The 14,583-nt window shown below is 45.9% G+C and overlaps 1 protein-coding gene across 6 annotated transcripts in view; it reads left to right on the plus strand.

The window, feature by feature from the left end:
* ABAT (4-aminobutyrate aminotransferase) overlaps window positions 1–14,583 on the plus strand; it is a 185,382-nt gene that overhangs the window by 46,658 nt on the left and 124,141 nt on the right. The gene's annotated exons all lie outside the window — the stretch shown is intronic.

The following is a 14,583-nucleotide window of genomic DNA, read 5'->3' on the forward strand; positions in this document are numbered from 1 at the left end:
CACAAAAGATGCATTATGGATTTTATCTTTAGAGATGCATGCTGTTTTTTAAATCCCCCAGTTATAAGGAAGATACATTATCTGGAAATTATGGGGTCATTTGAAATGAATACATTTGAAAAGAATAATTCTGGATCTGTCATTACTTTTTTTCTGGACAAGGGCATTCATTGATTTGATTTTGAATCTTAAACAGATGTGAGCTGAAATGCTATAGCTATGTGTTATGTGACAGCGCACACACGGTTCTGTACAGTCATAAGGCCTTGGTTGGACTGAACTGGCAGTCGTTCTCTCCTTCTCCCCGCCTAACCTTGGGTTTAGATTAATCACAGGCAATTTGCAAGAGCTAGTATATTAAAATAGGAGGCTGTTTTCTCCCTTCAGTTGAACAGCAGAGTTGCAGCTAGATTTTTTTCCCCGATTGATCTTTGGTCTCATGGCAGTTACTGAAGAGAAATGACATCAGTGCAATTAACAGCAGCCTGCTTTGAAGGGAATAAAAGGGAAGTATATTTTAAACTGATGCATTTTCATTTAAGTAATTCAACTGTCATGAACTTTGTGCATGTATATTTGAGGGATTACCATATCTACTGTGATAAGACTAAGAATTTACTTTGCTTTTCACATAACGACAAAGGGTTTAACTACTAAAAAGAAAATTTGTTGTTGAAAGTTGTGTGTATGTATGTATTATGTAGATATTAAAAAGTGTGTCTTTATATGTGTAATGTTTGTGAAATGTTTGCTAGTCACGTTTTAGTCACCGTTTGCTTTCCTGTTCCATCAAATCAAATGAGGGTTGCTTTGCGAACATAGCAGAATCATGATCTGAACAGCATTTCTTTCCATTCCACAAAAGTGACACAAAGGCTACGTCTACATGTGCCCCAAACTTCGAAATGGCCACGCAAATGGCCATTTCGAAGTTTACTAATGAAGCGCTGAAATGCATATTCAGCGCTTCATTACCATGCGGGCGACCGCGGCACTTTGAAATTGACGCACCTCGCCGCCATGCGTCTCGTCCAGACGGGGCTCCCTTTCGAAAGGACCCCACCTACTACGAAGTCCCCTTATTCCCATGAGCTCATTATGGGGACTCCATAAGATCCATGAGGCCAGGAGCACCCTTTAGCACAGCTGACCTACTGCATGATCTGAGATGTGCGTGTTGCCAAATAAGATGTTTATTTCTGTTATCTACACTATTTTGTGGATTGTAAGACATAAGTCTGAATGACTGGGTTTTTTCCTCTGTGTTTTACACACACACTCTCTCCCTCTCCAAGTAGCCCATGCCCTGTCTTTGCCAACTCCTTTCTTCTAGACCCAGAGTCTTCAGGTATCCAGACTGAGGCGTAAGCATCTCTATTTCCACCTTGCTCCAAGTGCTTCATGTTTCTCATCCCTCTCTTGCTCCACATAAATAAAGATTGTGCCCAGCACATGCAACTGGTTCACTTAAACTCCCAGTAAGTCTAGGTACCACCAACTTCTATTGGACGGCTTGTGAGCAAGTTAGGGAAGATAGAGCACTTGGAGAGTCCTTTTTCCAATAAACACAATCTGATCCAAATACACAATAATATGCTCACAGTCTAATTAATCAAAGAAGTATGTGTACTGTTGATAAAGTAGAACCCCGTTTAGAATTCACATTTAACACAGTGTTCTCACAACTTCAGCAAATCCCTCTGATCAAGTACCCAGTCAGAATGTGTTCTTCTGGTTAATGCTACATCCAAGATACTACTCTCGCTAATGCAGTAATTTTCTGCTTTTACCTCTTTCCAAATGCATTCTATTTATTCACTGTGATAAAGCTGTTACTATGTATCACTTCTCCTCCAAAGGAATTATCATTCAGAATGCCTCAGGGCTTCAAGTTAGTATGTTTGAATTTAGGTTTTAGGGGTTTTTTAAGGTTTTTTTCCCCCCAAGGGCTTTATATACATTTGGATTAAAGACGTGATGGTAGAACATATTTACTAGCTCAGTCTATTAAATGCCTTCTGAAAGTGGTGAGATAGAGTGAGTTGTGCTTTAGCATGTGGTAAACTGGCTGTGTTGTAACCTAGAAGGAGGAATATGTAGCTTCTTTTGGTGGTTCTTGTCCTACTAGGGCTAGTGTATCTGGGTCCTGTGGTAAATCTGCTGGGCTGAGCCTCCCCACAGCTGATCTGATCTCATTTGTGTGTGTTACTATGCTGTGGGCTGTGACTCGAACTCTGTTCCATTGCTGTAGGAGACTGGAAGTCTGGCTCAGCAGGACAGTGTGGTTGGGCACCCCAGAAGGCAGGTAGGCAGGCTCAGTGGTATGTCAGCACATCAGATGACTGGAGCAAGGGGAGCTCTGTCACCAAACCCGTTAAAGTGATGGGCTGAGTTTCCCTCCTGACATGCCTTTAAAAAGTAGTGGTTCATTAGCTCAGTGAGTTACAATATTTAGTATATTTTGAGGCTGTTTTTACTTGTTTCATTGAGAGTCTCATCTCACATACGTATTTCAGTGTAGTTTAATATCTTTACCATTTTTTCTACAATATTCTGGTGGACTAGATAAGGAGCAAGGTGGAGGCATAATTTTTGCCATGTATTTGAAAAATATAAACGCTAAGAAAAGTGAGGCATAGCCCAGAGTGATACAACAGGTTATGCGACAGCTGCCCAGATGATGGTGTATGCGCCAAAGCAGTTCAAGTACTGCACAGCATGCTGCAGAATTGCAATTGGCCAAAAAGTCAAATTCTCAAGTAAAAGTCCTTACCATAAATATTGCAGGTAAAAAGACTAGGGACAGGATGAAACTGGTATGCCACTAGCCCTTGATGCCTTCTTTGCTTTCCTCTCTCTGAAACACCTTCTTCAGCCTCTTTGACTCTCTGGTACAGTGCAGCCCTCCATTGTAGCCTGTTGCTAGCTGTGTCTTTCTAATTTGCCTTACTGATGTTAAAAGGATTCAAGTCCTGCTTTCAAATGTTCTTGAGCCTAATCCTCTGTCAGCCCAGTGGCCTTAGAGCTTGTGCCAGTTCTCAATTCTCCATGCAAGACATTTTTTGGATTGCACCCAATGTCCATCTGGTACAGAGGACTACAGCAACAGAAACATCTGAATAGGAGAATAAAATTAGAATTGATAATTTCACTTTCTCAGGTGACTTTGGTGTCAGGAACTCTATTTTCCTACTCGATACTTAGAATACAACAGAGATAGCGAGTGTGGAAAGTGATTAGCCTTATGTCTGTAAGTAAGTAGTCTGGGTATCACTACCATAGTGGTGAATGCAAGTCTGGCAGACCCATATCTTGGTGTTTGGTGTTACTTTCCTGTTTCTACACATGTGCTTGGTCATTTGGCCGAATGAGGTAGCTGCCTTTTGGGTGCAAGATTTAAGTGGGTTATCTACGTTGAATTATCCAGAGTTGATCATGGGTAGCAGAACTTGTGCACAACTTCTAACATGGAGTTAGCTATTAAAACTTCTGTTGCATTTGACGCACATGTCACAATCATTGTCTTCTGTAGAGTGATGGTTAGTCAGATTTCATCACAAGCTAGAGTAAAGCTATTGCAAAGTAGGTGAAGCATGCATGTGATGAACACTGCATCATTGGTGAAAAGTTCTGTTTTCAGGATTCTTTGGCTTTGCTTTGGACGGTGACCAAACATAACTATTTTTAAAGGGGCAGTCCCATATTTAACCTCTGCTGCAAGTGTCCTGACTTTTCCTAAAAATGGGGAAATTGTCCCACATTTTCTGTCTCTTTCCATAGATATTGACATGTCCTGGTGTTGGCTGGATCCCTGCTTGCTAGCACCAAGTGTGTGTGTGTGGAAGGGGAGATCCTGGGGCCAATGGTGGGGGTGGGTATGTAAGGCTGTTGGCAGGGCAAAGCTGCAACATGTGGGGCTGGTGGCTCCTCCTGCTGCTCCTTCTATGTGCCCACTCTTGGCCAGCAGAGCGCTGCTCCCACCCCATCACGTTCCCATCTGTCACTGACTGCTTGATGCACTGGCTAGTGAGTGTGGGCAATTGGTTACAGGTCCTCTGCTGCCCACCCATTGACCCTTAATGTGCTCCCTCTCTTTTTGTCCTCTCTCTGGTTTACCTCTTCACTCCATCCATCCTCAAGTCCCTGCTGCTTCTCCATATCTTCTCCCCACCCCTGCCCCTCCAAAAAGAGTATGCCCCACTCCCAGAATGTATGGAGAACCAGCCCCTGGTCGGAGCACTTGGCTCACCAACAGCTTGGTAGGCAGGCTTACTTCCTTCCCTCACTACCTCTGGCTCGACTGGTACCTTGGATGCTTGAGCCAAGGATACTCCAGCCCAGAGCACTGGCTGGGAGAAGCTGAGCCCTGCATTTGCCAAAGCCCTACACAACACTGGCAGGGGGAAGCCTCTCTGCCCCTCAGCTAAGCTCCAGAGTTGTGGGGGGGAGGGGATGTTGGGAAATGATTTCTAGCCTGTTCATACCCTGACCCTGCAGGCTTCACAATGGACTCCTGGGTAGGGGCTTAACAATCCTCTTCCCCCTATATTGGGCTCTGCCTTCAGGGAACATAGGGCTGCTCTGTCCCTAGGCATCTTCAACTGCTGAGCCACTTCTCTTGCCAGGTTCACTGAAGCCACTGGCAGTCAGGTTCCCTTTTCAGTGCTGTGCAAGCAGGTAGGGATAAGTTGCTTCCATCCATGGTGACTAGTATCAGAGGGCTAGCCATGTTAGTCTAGATCTGTGCAAACAATTAGAAGTCCTGTGGCACCTTTATAGACTAACATTCATTTGGAGCATAAGCTTTCGTGGGCAAAGACAAAGCAGGTATTTGCTTATGTTCCAGATAAATCTGTTAGTTTATAACATGGGTTCCCAAACTGGGGAGCGCACCCCCTGAGGGAGCATGAAGAAATTCGGGGGGGGGGGCGTGAGCCTCCCCCACTTCATTCCCCAGCTGCCTGACCCACAGGCCCACTGGCCTGAGTCCCACCAGCCACAGGGCCCCCGCCCGAGCCCTGCAAGCCATGAGCCAGCTGCGTGCTCGAGCCATGGGCCAGCCAGTGCCAGGGCCAGCCACCCAAGCCAGAATCTCCCCCCCCAACCCTCGTGTGCGTGCCAGCTGACCCAGAGCTCCCCTGCCACCCCCCCCACACCCCAAGAAAGTGCCACTCTCAACCATGGAGTCAATTGGTTGACTAACAGTTGAGTCCTTCCTTCCTTCAGCACGCAGGGGAGCTGTGAGCAGCCCCTGCCATTTTACATGGGTGACCCTGCAGCCACTATAAAAAAGAGGTGGCTGCGAAGAGCCACGTGGAGTGCCCTCCTGCAAACGTGAGTGAGTAAGTGTGAGGAAGGGGAAGGGAAGAAGGAGAGGACAGGAGGATGGGGGCCTGGGAGTGTCTGGCTTGGGGAGAGAGTAGGGGAGGGTTCTGGCAGCTGGACTGTGGTTCCTGCTGGCTGGCAAGCAGCTCGCATGGTGGAGGGGTGAGGGAGGCCTGGGCTCTGGCAGCTCGCTCACGGCAGGGGAGCTCTGGCTTAGCTGGCGTGCATGGGTGGGCGGGTGGGGGGGAGATTCTGGCTTGGGCACCTGGCCCCAGCAGTGGGTGGCCTGTGGCTCGAGCAGGCAGCTGGCCCACAGCTTGCAGGGCTCAGGCAGGGGGCCCGTGGCTGGCGGGACTCAGGACAGTGGGCCTACGGGTTGAGCAGCTGGCTGGGACTCTGGCAGCTGTCTCATGGCTTGCGGAGCTCGGGTGGTGAGCCTACGTCTGGTGGGACTTGGGCTAGCGGGCCCACATCTGGTGGGGCTCGGGCATCGGTCCTGTGGCTTGCAGGGCTCAGGCTGGAGGCTCATGTGGCTTGGGCAGCTGGCTGGCAGGGCTCCAGCAGCTCGGGCATGCAGCTGGCGGGGCTCAGGTGCTTGGCTTGTGGCTTGGGCACCTGACCAGGGCTCAGAATCACAGAGTCGTGGGGCAGGAAGGGACCTCAGGAGGTCATTTAGTCCAGCCCCCTGCTTCAAGCGGGATCAACCCCTACTAAGTCATCCCAGCCAGGACCTTGTCAATCCGGGACTTAAAAACCTTGAGGGATGGAGAATCCACCATCTCTCTAGGCAACGCATTCCAATGCTTCACCACCCTCCTGATGAAGTAGTTTTTCCTAATATCTGACCTATACCTCTCCCTCTTCAACTTTGGATCATTACTCCTTGTTCTGCTATCTGACACCACTGAGAACAGTTCTCTCCATCCTTTTTAGAGCTCTCCTTCAGGAAGTTGAAGGCTGCTATTAAATCACCCCCCAAGTCTTCTCTTCTGTAAGCTAAAGAAGCCCAAGAAAGTTTTGGTTTAGTGTTTCCCTATCTGTACTTAGTTATATATGCATCTCATAGAGCTGGAAGGGACCTCAGGAGGTCATTGAGTCCATTCCCCTTCCCTCTCAGCAGGGCTAAGCCCCATCCCTTTTTTAGGGTATGTGTTTTGCTGAATCTGCCTATTCAGAAGGACATGGTAGCTACATTTGCTCAAAATAATGACCAGGAGTATGGTGTTTAATGACCCTTGAGCAGCGGTGCAGATCTCCGTACTGCATCATAGGCAATGCTGTTAGTGCTGTTTGGATTGTTAAATTCTGCTGGAAGCCATCCTCAATATAACTAGTTGAGGGGAGACCCTGGCTGTAGCAATGTTGCTCCAGTGCAAAAGTGGCCTGGGAACTGTTGTCCTATGTTCTTTGATGCTGTCCTGGACAAGGCTCTTAACATGTTTCACATTGCTACTTGTACTGGCAAATCAACAAATCAGTGTCTGGTAGTTGTTAGTGACATTCACTGTGTTAGTCAATACTCTGTGCAGGTTGTCAAGTTGCTCCCTATTGACTAGTGAAATGGTATATAACACTGGACAGAATTTTCCAGATCTGAAGAATTGGGTCTGTCCCATAAGAACTCATCATCTAATAATTTATTTTGTTAGTTTTTAAAGTGCTACAGGACTGCTTTTTTGGCTTGTGATGGTTAGTGACTGCCTTCTTGAGGCCCTTCAGTAGCAGGTGCTGTGTAAGTAGTATCTTTGATTTAGTAGGTAGGAAAATCATTAGGTTCACCCACCCTTGCTCAGATAAATCCTGGGGAAGAACATGACTATGGATAGGTCTAGATTAACCAAGAATTTATTCTGAGATCTGGACCTTCTCTCAACCCCCACCCCGCCAGGCTGTTTGCGAAATGTGCAGAAATAATGCAGCCGTTCAGCTCTTCCGTGAGCTGTTTTTACAGTAGTATATCACGGGCCATCGCCAATATTCTGACAGCTGATTACCAAGCTCCTTTGTGTTTTCCTTTTTTTTGTTTTTTTCCTTATTTTATCTATTTTTTATTTTGTTCTCCTATTGTAACTTTTTTATTTAATTATTTATTTTTATTTTTATTTTATTTTATGCTCCCTGGTACTTCATGGGTCGGGGAGTTTTGTGTTCAAAGACTTCTTTTTTCTCAGGGACTGGCCGATAAGCCGATATTGTTTATTGTCTAGTATCTGTAAAATACTCCCCTTTTTGATTTTCCCCTCGGGATTGGGATTGATCCAAAGGCCAATATCTCATATTGTCTGTTACTTTAAAGTATTTTCCCCTTTTTTCTTCTCAGGGTAGGGATTGGTTAAAAGGCCGATATTTTATATTATCTCTTGTTTGTAACTGTGTTTTTTTGTCTATCTGAGACTAGTTGGGTTTCTTGTGTAAATACTAAGATGCTGTTTACTGTATATTATGCTCCATAACCTGTTCTAGTTTCTCAGATGATATATCCCTGTGTATGTTAATTTGTTATGCTCCTTGCTGTACTTGAAACATTCCCTCAATAAAACTCATTTAATTTGTTCATGGTTAATGGTGTTACCTAACATCTACAAACAGGAAAGTGGTATACTTTGATTCATTGTGGGGCTTTTATACCTGTTGGGGAAGGTTAGAATGGGAAAGAGGGGAGAGCCAGCAGGAGATAAAGACTGTGGGAGATTTGGGATGTTTTTTTAAACTTTCCCCCTTCTCTTTTCCACAAGAGTGTGCATTACAATTAGCCACCTATATGTGCTCTACCTTTCATAACTGGATCCTCGTGCTGCAGAGGGAGATTTGCAGACTTAATGTTCAGGATTTTCTTTCTTGTCACTCAGAGAGTTTGTTTTTTGTTTTGTTCTTGTTCTTGTTTTATTTTTTCCATCTAAGTGCACAGTCTGTTTTCCAAAGGTGCATTGAGGTGACACAGCTACATTTCTTTCCTTTTGGAATACTGTGTCTGTGGGTTTGGAGAACTGATATGATAAATGCCACCTCCCTGTCTAGGGTATAATGATCTGTATTTGCACTGTGAATGCTTGTATGTACATACATTGTTTGGGACACTGTCTTACTTTATCTACTGCAGCACATTAGTGTAAAGAGGCAGCAGCTAGGCTGTTGGAAGAATTTTCTTACATTGACCTAGTGCTGTTTACTTGGTAATTTAGATTGGCTTAACTATGGCTGCTCAGTAGTGTGGCTTTTTCACACCCCAGGTAATAGTCAATGGAATGGTACTGGCAAATTTGCAGTGAGGCTGCACACTTGGAATCCAGTTAATGGATAACTGCAGAACTGCTCTCCCTAGGGCTGTCAGTCTTCCACCTTTCACCAGTACTAAATTTTCTCCATGAAATTAAAAACTCCTCTTGCTCTCAGATCTGTGGTGAAGGTGAATGAGCAGTGTGAGAACTGGACAGTTTCTAAGGGTATGAACAGTTAACTGCGACGAAACAGTGGCATAGTCACCACGCCTGCCTAGTAGAGTCAAGGTTTTACAAGGGAAGGCAACCAACAAATAAGTAAGAAAAAAGAGCCTGTTTTCCCTAAACTATGGCAACCTTTGAAGTAATTGCATTGCACAGTTTCTACTGCAATTTTCTGAACCACTTCATTGTTCCTAGTTAAATGGTTTTTCAGTAACTGAGAGAGAAATGAATCTGCCCCCATGAATTTAAAGCAGGCTCCTGTGTCTTAAACAAGAAGAATGAGCTAGAAGACTGCATTCAGCAGAAATGATGTCTTGGCTCTCATATTCTTGAAATATGTATTATGGGTCAGCTCTTATTTTGACACCTTCACTGAACAGGAGGTTCAGATATGGATCCTGTGAACTTCATTCTGAAATGGAGACGTGTTTTGCAGGGTGTGTTTTAGTAAAATGCAGAGTATTTCCAAATCTATATGAATCTGTGTGTTTAAGATAACCAGTAACCCCAAAATCGAAAGAAATACGTAAGTGCAGACAGGATTCAGGAAGGGCAACAACTTAATAGGCATTACGGCAAAATGTACCAATCACTTCAGAGCTATGTCTTCGTGAGGGGAGGTATGCATAATGGAAGTAGGGAGGGGATTGGTTTTTTTTATATATATGATAAAATAGTGGTTCTCAAACTGTGGATTAGGATCCAAAAGTGGAGCTATGTCTACAATGCAGGTTTTTTTCAACATTACTTCTTTCCACTTTCTAATGTCTAAATAAATAATGTCAGAAAATTGCATTCACATAGCCACAGCATTTCAAGACAGACCATTTTCATTTAAAGCTGTAGTTCACATCTACAGCATTGTGAAATGGAGCCTTCACATGAGTGGATAATAGCTGTGCTTTTAGTTCGCACACGTTCCTTTTCAACCTTGAAAGGGTGAGGAGTGTTGGCAAAAGTCATTCACAAAGCAGGAGTGATTTTCAAAAAGGAATCCATTTTGGAGCACTTGGAAGAGGGGAAAATGATCAAAAGTAGCCAACATGGATTCACCAGGGGTAAGTCCTGCCTGACCAATCTGATTAGCTTCTATGACAAGGTAACAAGCTTTGTGGACATGGGGAAGTCAGTGGATGTGATATACCTTGACTTCAGCAAAGCTTTTGATACTGTCTCCCACAACATTCTTGTCCATAAGTTAAGGAAATAGGGATTGGATCCTTGGAATATAAGATGGATAGAAAGCTTGCTTGATGGTTGGGCCCAATGGGTAGTGGTCAATGGCTCAATATCTGGATGGAAGTCTGTTTCAAGAGGAGTGACGTAAGGCTCGGTTCTGGGGCCAGTGTTATTCAACATCTTTATTAATGACCTGGATGAGGGACTGGATTGCACCCTCAGCAAGTTTGCGGATGACACAAAACTAGGGGGAAAGGTAGATTCCTTGGAGGGTAGAGAGAGAATCCAGAGGGACCTGGATAAATTGGAGGACTGGGCCAAAAGAAATCTGATGCAATTCAATAAGGAGAAGTGTAGAGTCCTGCACCTGGGGTGGAAGAATCCCAAGCATTGTTACAGGCTGGGGACCAACTGGCTCAGCAGCAATACGATGGAAAGGGACCTAGGGGTTATGGTGGATGAAAGGTTGGATATGAGTAAACAGTGTGCCCTTGTAGCCAAGAAGGCTAACGGCATACTAGGGTGCATTAGGAGGAGCGTTGAGAGCAGATCTAGAGAAGTAGTTATCCCTCTTTATTCAGCACCGGTGAGGCCACATCTGGAATATTGTGTCCAGTTTTGGGCCCCCCAGTATAGAAAGGATGTGGATTTGCTGGACCAGGTTCAGCGAAGGGCAACAAAAATGATTAAGGGTCGGGAGCACAAGACCTATGAAGATAGGCTGAGGGATTTGGGCTTGTTTAGTTTACAGAAGAGAAGACTTAGAGGTGATTTGATAGCAGCCTTCAACTTCCTGAAGGGGAGCTCTAAAAAGGAGGGTGAGAAACTGTTCTCAGTGGTGTCAGATGGCAGAACAAGGAGTAATGGTCTGAAGTTGAAGTGGGAGAGGTGTAGGTTAGATATTAGGAAAAACTACTTCACCAGGCGGGTGGTGAAGCATTGGAATGCGTTGTCTAGAGAGTTGGTAGATTCTCCATCCATCGAGGTTTTTAAGTCCCAGCTGGACAAGGTCCTGGCTGGGATAACTTAGTGGGGGCTGATCCTGCTTGAAGCAGCAGGCTGGACTAGATGACCTCCTGAGGTCCCTTCTAGCCCTATGATTCTGTGATTCTATAGTTATTTCAGGGGAAAAGCTCTCTTACTTTAAATTATCCTACTTGACTGTGTGAATGCTTTGGGGTTCCCCTGGAAAAAAAATCCCAGTGTACACAAGCCCAGGGTCACATCTACCTTTTAATGGGGTCACCAAAGAGGCTGTTATGTTTGCTGGGTCCAAAGTCTAAGTCAAAGATAAGTCCCACTGCTTGGAAAGTCACAAGTGCCAAAGCCTCAAGGACTGCAGCTGTGGATGGAAGGGCTCACCTTCTAACTGGGCCTGAAGCTCTTTAGTTTCAGGTCCCACCACCCGCCCTGCTCCATAATCTCTAATCCTGGATATGTTCAGGCTTGGTCCAGCCTCCTGGGGTTGTATAACAATATGTTGGCAGAAGAGGGTCACAGCGTGATGAAATTTGAGAACCCTTGCATAAAAGGATAAGTAAACTGTGGAACTAGTTACCTAGGGAGACTGTGAAACCCCTGGCTGTACAAGTTTCTAAAAACAATTTAAAGGAACATCTGTCAGGAATGGTCTAGATATATTTAATCTTGCCACAATGTAGGGGGTGGATTGTATGACCTCTTGAAGTGCCTTGCAGTCTACATTCCTGTGATCTAGTCTGACTGATTCATTACCTTGGGACAGATGCCTTCCTAATAGCCTGGGAGCTCACCCACCCAACCACAAAATTCAGGGCAAATGGCCTTCCACAGAAATGACCCTCCATGTCAGTCTTTGTATCTAAGTGCTGACAGCAATGCCTATACATACTTTCTGTCTTTCATCAAGAATACCCACATAAAGGTCATGATGGACCTCTCTGTTTTACATAAGTCACCCAGAGTGTCCCTCATCTTTCTCCCTCTTCAAGGAAGCAGAAATGGTTCATCCCTCACAGGGTGCTCACCCCAACTATCTGTCTACCAGGGATGCAGAATGTGACAGCTAGCAGCCTCAGTCAGAATTTCTGGCACAACCATCCATGAGTGGGAACTGAAATTGGACCTGTTTTCATGTATATTTGCCTTTTGGGGACACCTGACTACAGATCTCTTCACTGTTTACTGAATAAACAGTCCTCACTAGTGCCCAATGTTTGGCCTGGGGAAACATTCACTGAATGGTGCCCTTCTCACCCCATGGGACAGGAACTTCTTGTATGCCCTTTTCCAGGGTTTTTTTTTCCTATCCAAGACCCAGTCATGTGAGTCATCCCACCCAGTCTCTGTTATTTCAATCATCTCATACTTTTTGACCGTGTCAAGGCCTCTAATTCTTCCTGTTTCCCAGGCTTCTTGCATTTGTGTACAAGCACCTTATATAATTAGCTGATTGGCCTACTTTCTCCTTTCAAATCAGGTGTCCTCCTTTGTTGTTCCTTCCTCCTTCCCCACTTACTCGGGGCTTGTGTCACCATCCCCCAAAGAATCTAGTTTAAAGCCCTCCTCACTAGGTTTGCAAGCCTGCCTACAGAGATGCTGTTTCCTCTCTTCGTTGGGTGGATCCTATCTCTTCCTAACAATCCTTGTTCCTGAAACAGAATCCCATGGTCGAGAAAACCAAAGCCCTCTCTCCAACACCATTGCACAAACATGCATTTACTCCCAGGATTCATTGAGCCCTGCCTGGACCCATTCCTTTAACAGAAAGGATGGACGAGAACACCACTTGTGTTCCATATTCCTTGATCTTCCTTCCCAGAGTTACATAATGTGCAGTGCTCTGCTCAAGACTTGGCTTTGCATGCAGAAATAGGAAGGGATAATAATTCACAGGTTTGATCAGTGTTGAAAGACTCTGCACATCCTGGATTCTAGCTCCTGCTAAGCAGCAAATTTGCTGAGGTTCCAGTTCTGGATGGCAGATGAATGACTCTGTCCTTCTTAGGAGGGAGTCCCTGACCACCACTACCTGTGTTCTTCTCATAGGGGTTGTGGTCATTGAACCCCCCATCCCTAGGACCATGCATCCCATACCTTCCAGTCAGTGGTGACGTCTTCTGATCCCTTCTCTGAGAGGTCTCTGCTGCAGCATTCTCCACTCTAGCACCTGTGCAAAATGCCTGAAAGTGGTTGCTTACCTCCACTGGATTTGGAGGTACCTGAATTAGCTTTCTTCTCCTGGAGGTTGCTGGTTGCTCTGCCTCCTGTGCCTGCAGTACTAAATGGTCCCTTCCGTTGAGGAAGGTCTTTACCTTTTCTGATGGACTGGAGGGTTGATATTTGCACCTCAGGTCCTCTAATCTTTTCTTCCAAGATGGTGACCAGCTGGTACTTGGTACATACGAAATCCCTTCTGCCTCCCAGGAGGAAGACAAACATGGCACATGCTATACAGGTGACAACAGCTAACTTGTCACTATCCATTTTTATCTTTCTTTAGAGAGTTCCCTCAGATGTTTTTATTGCCTCCTTGAAGGGTAGAAAAGAAACAAAATTGTAAGAAAGAGACTAAACAGTATGGAGCTCCCCACCAAGGCAAACGCCCTGTTAGCTGCTGCTCTGTTAGCTGCTCAGTGTTCGCTGTAGCTGCCTTTTTAGAAGGCTGCTGTGGCTCTACGGCTGGAACAAAGCACTCCCAATTCACACTTTTCAAACTTATCAGACTGCCAAACACACGTTCAAACTGCCCCTCTTTTCAAACTGCGAAACAAACCAGGGCAGGGGCAGCGTTGAGCCAAAGGTGCAAGCGGGGGTGGTGAGCTGGAGCAATGCTGGGGGGGAGGTTGAACCGGGCCCGGGGGGGTGTTGCACAGCCAGGGGTTGAGGGTGAGACGGAGCCATGCACAGGTGGTGAGTGGGGCTTGCGGGGGGGGTGTTGAGCCAGGGCCCTGGGGACCAGGGGTGTTGAGCCAGAGCTGGGGTTGGGGGGAGCGGGATTTTTGAGTTGTGCTTAATTCGTGATAATGCGAATTATGCACAACTCAAAATTGCGCATTTCGAGGGTTCACGGTGTAAGAGTTAGATAACAATTTTTTTACCTTACTGTAGTAATAAGGGGAAAAGGGAATTTCCTTCTCTCGGTTAACTCACAACATGTTTGATGTTACCATAATGAGGCTACCTGTCATCTCTGTGGTTGATGTAGACTATCAGATTTGTTATGGCACCCAAACCTGCATGCAGGAATTTCTGGGGGACTTTTTTTTTTGTACATATGGACCACCTGGCAGCAGGCCCTGCCCTCCTTCCCAAACCTTCAACTTTCCAGTTGGCCCTGCCCTCCCATCCCCAAACAGCACCCCCATTTGGCCTGAAAATCCCACTCCCCTCACTCTGCCCAAGCACCCCTTTGCCCCAACCCCATTCAGACTGAACCCCCCCAGCAAAGCCCCAACATTCCCCTCCCTGCCCTAAAACAGTCCCCCCTCAGCTAAGTCCTCACTCCCACTTAGCCTGAGCCCCCTCCCCACTCTGAACATCCGACTCCCACTCGGCTTGAACATCCCCCAGAACCTGCTCAGCCCAAGGACCTCCCCACCCCACCTTAGCTTGTCCTGAAGATTCTCCCACACACACTCGGCCCAGGCAGGGGAGA

The sequence above is a fragment of the Carettochelys insculpta genome, chromosome 16, assembly GCF_033958435.1.
Source record: "Carettochelys insculpta isolate YL-2023 chromosome 16, ASM3395843v1, whole genome shotgun sequence".
Taxonomy (NCBI): Eukaryota; Metazoa; Chordata; order Testudines; family Carettochelyidae; genus Carettochelys; species Carettochelys insculpta.